The sequence below is a fragment of the Lipophrys pholis genome (genome assembly GCF_963383615.2).
Source record: "Lipophrys pholis genome assembly, chromosome: 11".
Taxonomy (NCBI): Eukaryota; Metazoa; Chordata; class Actinopteri; order Blenniiformes; family Blenniidae; genus Lipophrys; species Lipophrys pholis.
Genome location: NC_137631.1, coordinates 17,823,105 through 17,834,713, shown reverse-complemented (window position 1 = coordinate 17,834,713; position 11,609 = coordinate 17,823,105).

Genomic DNA, 11,609 nt, shown 5'->3' with positions numbered 1-11,609 from the left:
GTACGTATGCGAGTGTGTGCAGGTGGCGGAGAGTAAATGTGGCAAGGAAGGTGGAGGAGGAGAGGGAGGAGAGAGAGAGAGAGAGAGAGAGAAACGAGAGATGAGAGGGAGAAAGTCTGATAAGACATCAAGCAAACAGTAACAGCCACTGAAGAAAATGACAACTCCACCAGGGTGTTCACTTTCACTTTTCCTGCATCTTTGTTTTCTCCTAAATAGAATAATGGTTGTTGGAAATGGTATTAATAAGTTATCGTGCACAACTTATAGGATCAAATTAACTTTTCGTTTGCTTTCTTCCCAGTTTAATAGACCCTGTCATGGAAGCTGCAGCATGTGGGAACAAAGGAATCAGAATTTGCTCTGTGGCTCAGTGGACACCACTGTGAGTCTCACGTGAGAGGTTACGAGGTGATGAATGGATTTGGCATCTTTCAGACAAAGTGCAGAAGTCATTTACAGTTACAACTGGAAGTGAGATTAATTACTACCACCTGGTGAGAAAGCATAACGTACCAAAACACATGCAAAGAATAAGATTGAAATGAAACGTATCCAAGTTAATTGGGCTGTCAACTTTCACACATAGAAAGTGAAACTCAAGGCAGTAGCGCTTTCAAGATCATAAACCGCATGTCGTCTGTTTTTCAGTAACATATTTGAGTTGATGTTGTGCTTGCACAGGAATCACACACAAAGATTTTTCTTTTTTAGAACTGTTTGGATCATTATGGGCAATATGCGCTAATTAGAAGCCTTTACTATGAAAGTTAAAGTCTGCTGTAAGATCCGCTGCAACTGTTGTATCTATAACACTTATGGCTTTGCACTACAGTTGTTTGGGGTTTTTTTTTTCAACTGAATTACATTTCATTGCTTTTCCTTGACAATTATCACCTTTACACTCTTTTAATTCCTTTTTTTTTTTAAATCATGATTTCTTGTTAAGAATTACAGGAAATAAGACCTGCAGGTCATCCAAACTTTTTGCAGTGGCGTTGAATTGGATTTCAGCAGCAATATGCTAGTGACCAATTACTGTAATAAAATTAATAAAGTAGTTGCAGTTTTGTTATGCATAAGTTGGCGATCTGCATTGTCCTTAATTCATGTCTTTTTTTTCTCCCTAGAACAGGTGTTACGCCGAGTTCTGCATGCTTGCAGAAAATTGCCACCGCATTGCAGGAGTGTCATGCAGTTGAACAAACTGGACTTTAATAATGACAAATTAAATCAAATATGCCAAAATAACATGTCAGCAACACCATTTCATGTCAAACTAACTTAAGCAATGTCGATCTCAGTCATGGCAAATCTGAGAATAGATCAGTAAAATGTGAATTATTCTTTTTTTTTTATCAAAAATAGTCTCACTTTAGAAACACCCTCAAAGTAAGAAGGAATATGACAGTTTTAAGCCAAATATTGTTGTATGTGTTTGTTTTTTTTTTCATGGAGTTGATGGTGTTGCGATGTTCTATTTGTGTGTTTCTCCCCATCACTCATCCATTTTCTAATCCTGTTTATCCTGTTCAGTCGCAGGAGACCTGAGCTGTCCCTGCACACAGCGGAGAAAAGGGAGAGTAAAGGCTTCCAGGCAGATTCAAGGTCTCTCACAGACCATGTACTTTTTTTTTCATCTTTTTTACTTGCGACTCTGTTGCATTGCTTTGTACATTATAGCAGTTGGTTGTTTTTTCAATGCTATCATAACACAGGTTATACATATGGTATTTTAATCACAAAGACATGTGAATGAACCATCATTTTTCCACATTTTCTTTTTTTGTTTTTTTTTTGTATCCACAACAAAGTGGTACATTTTGAGTTCTGGGGGGATTCCATTCCTCTCTTGTTCACATTACTCTGGGGCTTTTGTTGTCCATTGTGTTGTGAGAGGAAACATACTTTGTCCTTAGAATGAGGTGCTATTTTTACAAAATCAGGTTACCAACAGACCAGTATGTACAATCAGTTTCATGATTAAAAAATAAATAAAAAAAGGTCTACACATGCCACTCTGTAACTGAACATAATGATTACGTTTATAAATAGTTGTATTTGTTTACGTCAAAGATTGCTTTAATTTCACTTTAATTGTCAACACACATAATGTTAAACATATATAAAATTATTTGTTTTAAGTATAAATTCACCATTTAAGCAAACCGGTTTGATTTGTTTTAGGTTTCCTCAAGTGAATTTGAGATTGTATCCCATCAGATTCAATATTAATCTCCGTCAATTTAATCTACGCTTGTGTAGATAAACCTTTTTTTTCATTTTCATCCACAAGAGATTTCTTACCACTTCTCCTTGGTTCAAGGGCTCTTTTAGAAATAGAACGTAATACCCAGAACATGCAAGGTTTCGGAGGAAGGGATCCTCATCCCTGGATATTGCATTGAAAATAGTAAATGCAAATCCACTAAAGTGGTTACTTCTCTTGAGTGCGATCCAGCAGGGATGACAACATAAACAATGGAGCAGATAGTTGTTCAAACCAGCTGCACAGAGCTATTGTTAGGATTAGTGGGGTAATCTCAGGGCTGGAAAAGCTCACCGTAGAGACACCTGATCAGCCAGGGTGGATAAGTACTTGTGTCTCTTTCAGCCTGCACAATTACTGCAAACAGCATTCCTTGTGATTACATATTTGGATAATTTCTTCGAAGTTTAAGTATTTTTCGCCACTGCTTGGTCTTCTTCCGTTTTGTTTTGTTTATTTGTTTTGTTTGCATTTCTTAGTTTGTCGACAGTTTTTTTCTGGACAAGTTAAAGTTGATTTCTTTAAATCTTTCTGACTTTCATATTCAGTGGAATATTGCCGAAAGTGAAATTTAGAGGTGGAAAACAATGTAGAGGAGCTCTGAAATGAAGTGAGAAAAAGAATGGAGGAAAATATAAAAAAAAAAAAAAAAAAAAAGGCGAACAAAATGAGAGCTTGTGTTTGTCTGGATGGGCAGAAGGCCTGCAGAGCTTGGCAGGAGTCCTGCTTCTGACGGCAGCTGCGGCCTCAGTTTTATATCTTAAGGTGGTGCCTTGACTCAACCACAGTCCTTCTATCTCCAGCTCTCATGTTTTCAATCAGAGGGGACCATAAATTATTGTCAGCAGTAATCACAGCTGTCCACTGTGGGGCTGCTGAGGGGTCCCAGCCTGTCCTGGTGCATTAAGTCACTCTGGATGGCAGCACCTCTGATATGGGTAGTGGGCTGGACCTGCGAGCAAACTGAGACGCGTCACAAAAGTTTCGAAGAGGCACTTAAAGAAGAACCTGAAGTCAGTGAAAATGATCTACTGAACTGTGTCTTAAAGACATAGCTTACCTGAAGCATGTGCCTTTCACCATAAGATATGCCAGGATCAGTATCTCAAGAGACCTTCTACAGCGGTGCGCAAATATGAGGGAAAAAAAGTATCAAACATACACAGTATTTTTTCATAAGGTACTGTAGATATCTGACCTCTGACCTACTGAAATTTTTTTCTGTCCTTTGTGATACCTTCCATTTTTCACTGGGATTTCAGGATAAATGATTGAAGCTTTTAATCTATGAGCATTTTGTTTTGGGTGAACTCGTTATTCTGTAACACTGTAACATTGGAAGGCAAATTCAAATGAGAGCCCGTACATCTGTGATCAAACACGATCATTAGTTGTTGCATTTGTGAGAAAAAAAAAAAAAGATGTGATTTTATTCAATTCTGATGAGATGACAGAATGCCCGTTAGATTTTCACTAAATGCTGGCACAGCGCTCCTCCCTAAAGTTGTAAAGCAGACAAAGTGGGTTTCCCCTCTTTCTTCCGTCCACGAAATTCATCTGGCTCTTTTGGCAAACTGCCTGGTTAGTCGTGGCACGGTTTGTGTTTTTCACGACAGCACTGTTATTTTGCTGTGAAAACTCTCAGCATGGGGTGGCACACCCACCTCTGGCAAGACACTGCTGTCAGAGCTGATCAGCAGAGAGCAGCCTTCCCTTTCAATTAGCCTTGTCTGTCTAAGAACAGGGCCAGGAGCACCAGCACACAGCCACACAGGCAGGCACCCAGTGAAGGAACAGCAAGGAGAGCAGGTGGGAGAAGAGGGGAGAGCTGGAGAAGTAAGCCCCAAAACTCCAGACGGGGACTGAAATACCCTCCACTGCTGTGCGCTAAGTCCCTCTGTACCAGAAAGGGCCCTGCCATGGCACGTCACAGTAAACACAGGCAGGCTCCATGGAAACACGGCCATTTGGCACGAAAGCATGGGATGAGATATGGCACCAATGAGGCAGATAATTCCCTAAATAACTATATCTTCCCCCTCTTGTGCTATCACGGTGATGAAGAGTGAGAGTGCATGTCTGCGTGAAAGACAGCATGGCGGCGACATGCAGGAAGCACTCGTATTTCATGGCAACCATAGCGTACCTCCGGAAAATTACGCCATCATTTATAAGCTACTAATCAAGCCAAATTAGAGGTTGTTTGGGGAACCTATGAAACGGGTCTGAGGGGCTTGAGAAGGAGCGCTGGCAGTGAAAAGAAGTGGTGGCAGCCGTGCCCCCAGGTTGTTTATTACAAATGCCACATCCAGGTGGGATTTGCAGCGTCGCACCCTAGCCACCATCTTCCTCTCAGTGGAAAGAGCCTGAGGTGAAGGATGGTAAACATGGGCAGCTGTAATGCAAGAATAAATGTCCTCTTATGCTCGCCTGAAGACTTTTCACAGGAGCTAAATGGAAGTTGTGCATTGATAACATCATTAAGTGTGGACATTTAAAAAAAAAATAAAAATTTCCAGTTCAACACCACCTTCCTAAAGCCGATGAAATTAGTCTGGACACACAGGAAGAACTTACATCAAAGGCCTGTCTCGAGATGAAACCATGCCAAGTTCATCATTTGCAATAGTAAAAGAAGACAACTAGAATTCACAGAGGGGAGAATCACTGTTTGCCAAAATGTTAAGTCAAGGTTTCCATAACAGCTGACAAGATAATCTATGATAATGAGCATCATGTGCTTAAAACTGCAGTAGAGGGCCGTTGTACCTAGAAAAGCAGCAGCTACGTGTGTTGACTAGCCGACTGGAATCTGGAAAGCCTGAAAATGTCATTTAAGCCTTAAAAAATTCTATACCTTAAACTTTAAGGTTTAGAAATTAATAACAAATACCCTAAACAACATTAATAAATAAAGATATTAAATAAATAAAGATAAATACTACTTTTGTTGATGTCATTTGTTCATCAGTGGCAGACCAGATTTGCCCAGTTGTGATGGAATCACAGATACTTAAATTTCTCCTTTTTGTTTTTTGGAGCACCTTTAACAATCACAAGAGGAGCTTGGAAAACACTGGGATGGTAGTCATTAGTGGGCAAAAACCCAATGTACTAATGAAGATCATGATTTTACTGAATAGGCCAAAACATGTTTTGTCAACAGTTGTTTCCAAGGTGTAATTATGTTTTGAGGATGTATCCAGCATTCTGGTAAAATGAGAAACTAAGTCAGGGCTCAAAATTCGTAGTTATTTCATTCTCTACATGGAGAGCACGTGTTGTTCCAGATGCTCCTACATTGTGGTTTTTTCTTTTTTTGTTATATCAGAATAGCTGAGAAGAAGCCAGGTGACTGTTTTGTTTTTGCACTGACATGGATGTGAGGCAGGAGTGAGTGTAATGATATTAGAGGTGCAAAGTTAGCTCTATTAGCAGGTGTCAAGCCACACAGAAAGTCTAAGTAGACAGTTGTTATCAATGTCACAACACAAGCACAATGTTATGATTATTAAGTGGTTCTGCATGTTCTATTTTTTGATTATTATGATGTGGGCTCTGTACCTCTGCACACTTTCAAGTGATGCCAAACGCCAAACTCCTGCTGCTTCTCTCATATCTCTCAGCCCATATGTATCCCGTTCCATCCAATATGTAAGTGAGGATGTGACTCGATCTCTTTGTTCTTTTGCCATTCACAAAGTTATCAATATAACATTTGTCGGAGAGTTTATGTTATCCTCATTTGACCAAACCGTGGTTGTAGTTTGAATTTTACTGCTGGGAAGAAAATATAGAAATCATGATAACAATAATAAAAGCAACATGATATCAACAGTGTTGTGAATGACATGTTGCTGTAAAAGGACTATAATATTCTAGTAACCAATATCTATTAAAAAAAAATTAATGATATAGTTATGATTACTGAAGTTATTGATCTTGGAGCTACATTTGTCATACTGTATGTGAAAACACTTGAGGAGCTGCTGTCTCTCTCTATCCTGCTCCTTGTGCCAACTGTTAACCTTTTACTTTTACCTAACTCTGACTGCAACATGTGAGAAGTCCAACTCGCACTGTTTGGTGCTTATGATTCCAAGCAAACATTAGTTTTGTCTTTATACTTTTGCTGTCTGCATGTTAATACTTTCTGTCATCTGTTTTATTGCCTTTTCTTCTTCTTCCTGTTCATTGATGTATCTGTTTACTTTGAAGAACTAGCCTCGCGCTGAAGTCTGCATGACTCCTGGAAGGTGCTTCCCCCTCACAGGAGTACTTGCAGTTGATTGACTGATTACTCAAACAGACCAAAATAACATGAGCGGAACCATTTTGACTTCCAACAAACTGATGTAACTTCAGTTGAACTCCACGAGCGAATCAGTCATTAATCCACCCACAGAGTGCTGACAGCTAAGCTATTGTGTCACAGCAATACTACAAATGTGTGCACATATTAGGACATTTTGATTAGGCAAGAAAATAAACAGTAATGCTCTGATCTAGTAGGTAACCACTACTCTTCCCCTATACTAAGAGTTTGAAGATCAAATTGTGATCAGATGGCACATTATTTGTTAGATCAGGCTTTCAATATGTTTTCTGCATTCTAAAGTTCTGTTTGAAGTATGTCACAAACGCAAAGCAGCTCATACGCATGAATGTTTGGTCGTTGATACGATGACTCCACATGTTATACTTTTAGGAAATTCAAGGAAGAGGCGAACACCTTTAGAAGCTGATAGAAGATCTTAGGGGGAGGACAGTTGGAAACAAAGTACAGAGGAAAGGACAGCATCCTCTCTCTTGCCTTTTCCAGCTGATGTGTGGGAAGGGGGCCCCTTCGGTGAGCGTTGTTGTCAGGCGAGACAAACTGCAGCTCCTGGGAGTGCCCCAGATCTGACAGCAACCTCCCCCTCCATCAGTCACGTCATCTGAGTCAGTGAAGGAGTCTGTGCCCTGCTCGCGGTCACACTAACCAGGAGACACAAGCTGTTCCTCTCCAGGTGCTCATTAATGCACTTGTCCTTGATACCTCCACCATACAACAACACAAAGACAAACACATGCCTGCCGTGTTCTAATTACACTTGCACGCACACACTCGCAAAGATGTGCATCATACATTTCACTAAGAGACTTGTAAATGTCAAACAACGGCAGACACCCCTTTACTTGCCCCTCCTGCTGTTGCTGTTCTTGTCTTTTAGTTTTTTGGTGTGTCTTTAGTGGAGGGGGGAGGGAGGTCTGTTGTTGGTGGAGTGCAGGAAGAGACAGAGTGAATGCAGTGATATGTAAAGACGGTTCAAGCCTTTGAAGTAGGGGACGTTGGGGACAGCTGATAGCGGAGCCAGCACTGAAGTGGAGAGCAAGGCTGGGAGAATTCATCAAGCTTCCTCAGCAATTAGCATATGGGTCTAATTATCACATGAAACCAATCCTCCATAACCAACTTCTGCCTCCAATATGACGTTCTATACCTCCACGTTATTGCCCATACGACTGCAAAACTGGTGGGCATGGTTGACCCTGGTATTGTCTTATACCTCTCCTCTCTAAGGCCTGGTTGAAAAACTACCATACCTCCGATGTTCCTTTTTCCATTATGCAGTTAAGCCAGACAGTTAATTATCCAGGAGCAGGGAGGCCAGGTCTCTTTGCTGCCTGCGATAACGATATGCTTTGCTGGGCAGAGAATGAAGAGGGCTCGCCCATAGGGGACCGTGCTGATGTCAGGCAATCTTTCAAAAAAAGGCCCAGGCAATTAGATGCACCAGTGCTACCAGGGATGACTAGTGTTATTGAGGATACTGGCTAGCTTCTCTAATGGGGGTATTTAGGGCAATTATGATAAAGATGTCAAGGCGACCTCCCTGCGACTGCTGCTTTTACAAGAGGTGCCTCTAAGTGCAAGATCACAGTGCAGAAATAAGGAGTGACTAAAGATGTGGCCAGTCCCGTGTGGAAGTCTTGCCACCAGCAGAACTGCACTTAAGACCCGTCTCATGTGGAAAATACTGTCTAGAGGTGCTAAATGGGCTAATCTTCCCCTTCAGAGTTGAGTTTTATGGGAATTTTGGAGTCTATTATAACTGTCTCAAGAAAATAAACACACCGGTGCTCAATTAAAAAGCAAAACCCGACTGATTTGTTTCCATTTCACATCATATCCCTTCAGCACATCTGGCCCGGGGAGACATGGAGTACTGTTATTATTTAATGGACGAGGGAAGCTGACCATCTGTATGGTAGCAGAGGCCCACAAAGGTTTTTTTTTTTTCATGTGGCCACTGTTGTTCACACCGCTTACATTTGAATTGTTTCCATATACACTTTTCACCTCAGCCATCACCTTTCCATCACTGGCATCCACCAACTCACATCAAAGTTACAGCTCAAGGACACGGCGAAGAGCTACTGGTCACCACACACACTTATAACCAGCCAGCCCATTTACGGTGTTAGCATATGCCATCCACATGGCTGGCATGACACTAAACACTCAGTGACTAATGTTTGAAGTAGGTTCAAAGAGGCAAAAGCAGAGGAAAAGTGCAACGTGAATGCAGCATGTATCCTCTTCCCTCCTTTAAAATAGCCAAACAGCTGGTGATGTTCTTACAAAGTGCTCAGTACATTTCCATGATTGTTTTCTACTATGTCTGACTGTGGATAATGCACCGTGATTTTCCTCTCTCTGTAATAACCTCTCAGGATAGACATTAGACCATCAGGAAACAGCAATCCTACTATCCAGATGACGAAAAGCTCTTCAGTGAAGCACATTCCAAAAGTAAGTGTTTCTTTCAGCTGTACTTCATGGAACAGAGCCATACACAAGAGAGACTGTGGAGATTAGATAAGACGTTTAATGCAATAAAACCCTCAAAGTACACTGAGGTTTTCATTATAATACTGTAATAAAAGAGAGCTGCTTCACAAAATTAAGAATTGAAGAGAAATATAGTTTAATAAAGCCCAAATTGTGGTCTTTAGTCATAGTAGTGACGAAGCTTTGTGCAGAACTCTATTGATCTTTGTGTGGTTGGTCAGTCAGTTTTGCTTATAATTAACAATTTCAAGAAATATCACATGGCTTTCCATTTGCAGATGCTCACTGTTCCCTCACCTGTAGACAAAGTCTTCTTAATGGATATCATCTCAATTCATCTCTTAAACCACTGGCAAATTTATATTTGTGGTGTCCGAGAAATATCGCAAAAACCGAGCCGTGCGTTGGTTCGCTTTCTCAAGAAAACCCAGGCTCCAGGCTTGGAGCCCTTACTAAGTGTGGCGTTTACATGTTCTCTTTTGTTGACGTGTAAGTTTTTCTCTGGGTAGTCTTGTTTCCTCCCGCAGTCCAAAACCATGTATTTAAGTTTAATTGGTGACTCTAAATTGCCCGTCGGCAGGAATGTGCGTGGGCATGTTGCCTCTCTCTGGCGACCTGTCCAGGAAGCACCCTGTCTGTGCCCATAATCAGCTGGTCTCAGCCCCCCCCCCGTATAGAAAAATGGGCACAGACTGTATATTGTGCCCACAAACGTGGAAGCTGATCTACTAATGGGACGTACGGAGCACTGCATCTGACAGATGGATGAACTGACACACACTGTTAATTTTGTGTTTGCCCTCATAAATATGGAATATCAGGCATGTGTTCCACATCCCGCAAAATATTTAGAAGAGCTTATGGTAATAAATGAAGATGAAACATCTGAAAACATTTGAGTTGATTAAGATTGCATTTGTTTTTTTTGACATTTCATTTCAGCCTTGAACAGAAATGCTGCTGGTATTGTGGTGAGGGATGGTTCCTCATCTGGCTCCCAATGATTTTTAATTGCACTTAATTGAAAGACCATGTGCCAGATATTAGGTCTTGCTTTTTAAAGGGATTATCATATAATTGATAACTTCCTTCGACAACAAATCCAACTCCATGGTATGACATTCATTTCTATTGTTTGTGGGGGGGTTCAGCACTCAGGAATGATGAAGACAGAAATTACATAATTTCCATTAAATCATTCTTGTGTAAATGCATGCAACAACTCAACAACAACTAATTGTGTTACGATGCTAAAGCATTTAATATTCCATTACTTTTCATTCTATTTCATCTAATAAACCATCAAAATTATGACATTTCCATCTATATAGGTTTGCAAAGGCATAAAATTACACCTCTTCTTCAATGTGTACTTTTTATGTAGCTGGAAATGGATTATTTGGGATTTTTCCTGTTCAAAAAGATTTCAGTTTTGTTTGCAGTTAGTAATTAATTCAATCCACGTGAGTTATGGTCATAAAATAAAGAAAAATTATATATATTAAAAAAAAAACTGAAAATGTATTCAATATTCCTGTGGAGGTCTTTCCACTTGATTAAAAAAGCAAAATGACTAACATAATATGTAGGCACCTAGCAATTAAACGGCATTTATTCAGCTTCAGAATTACTCCTCATGATGTCCTCCCGTGGCCTAATTCTCTCTCACTCCTTCTCAATAATTTGTCATCTCTCTTTGGATCCCATTCATTACATCTTTATTCCCTCCACAAAATGCCACCGAAGCATTCCAGTATTATAAGCAAATGGGCATGAGGGCCTCTCTGAAATACTAGCCAATCAATCAGGTCAGGTTTGCCCTTCTGGAGCAACAAGCCCCCATCCTACCCAGCCATCAGTCATGCGCCACCTCTGGTTGTCCTCTTGCCTATTTTCACACCATCCCTTCCACTCCGCGGCTAACACGATGACTTATTGTGCTTTCCAAACTTGATTCCCCTTGATGTTGATTTCTGTAGCCCTCTTTCCTTCTGCGAGTTACAGTCCCATCTGCCGATTTTTCCATCATGATAGCTGGAGAAGTCCTTCCAAGTGTTTGGCACCTGGGGGGAGAAAGTAGAGGGAGGCTTTCTGATCATGGTGGAATTTTACTGCCACCACTACATTGTCTTAACATGGTGTGTTAAAGGTTTGCATGAACTGTTGTGCACAAGGTCAGTTAATAAAAGGATAAGATCCTAAAAAGTATTCCATGATAAATTGCTGCCCGTGCAAATAAGTTCAGTGTGGAGGTATAATGCCTTCGTTGGGGTAAAAAAAAAAATCACCCTAGAGTTATAAAAATGAAACAAAAGTCAACCCTTTTCCCAAAAGGATGCAACATATGCCTGTGCAGTGCAAGGTCACCTTTAAGGCTGCTGTGCTTCACTGTGCACACAGAGCGAAGAGGCACATTTAAAACATCAGCTGAGCATCAACTCACAACTTCACAGCCTGGATGATTACAAGTGTTTTTGTCTGCCATTTACTGTAGATTGCTTGTGA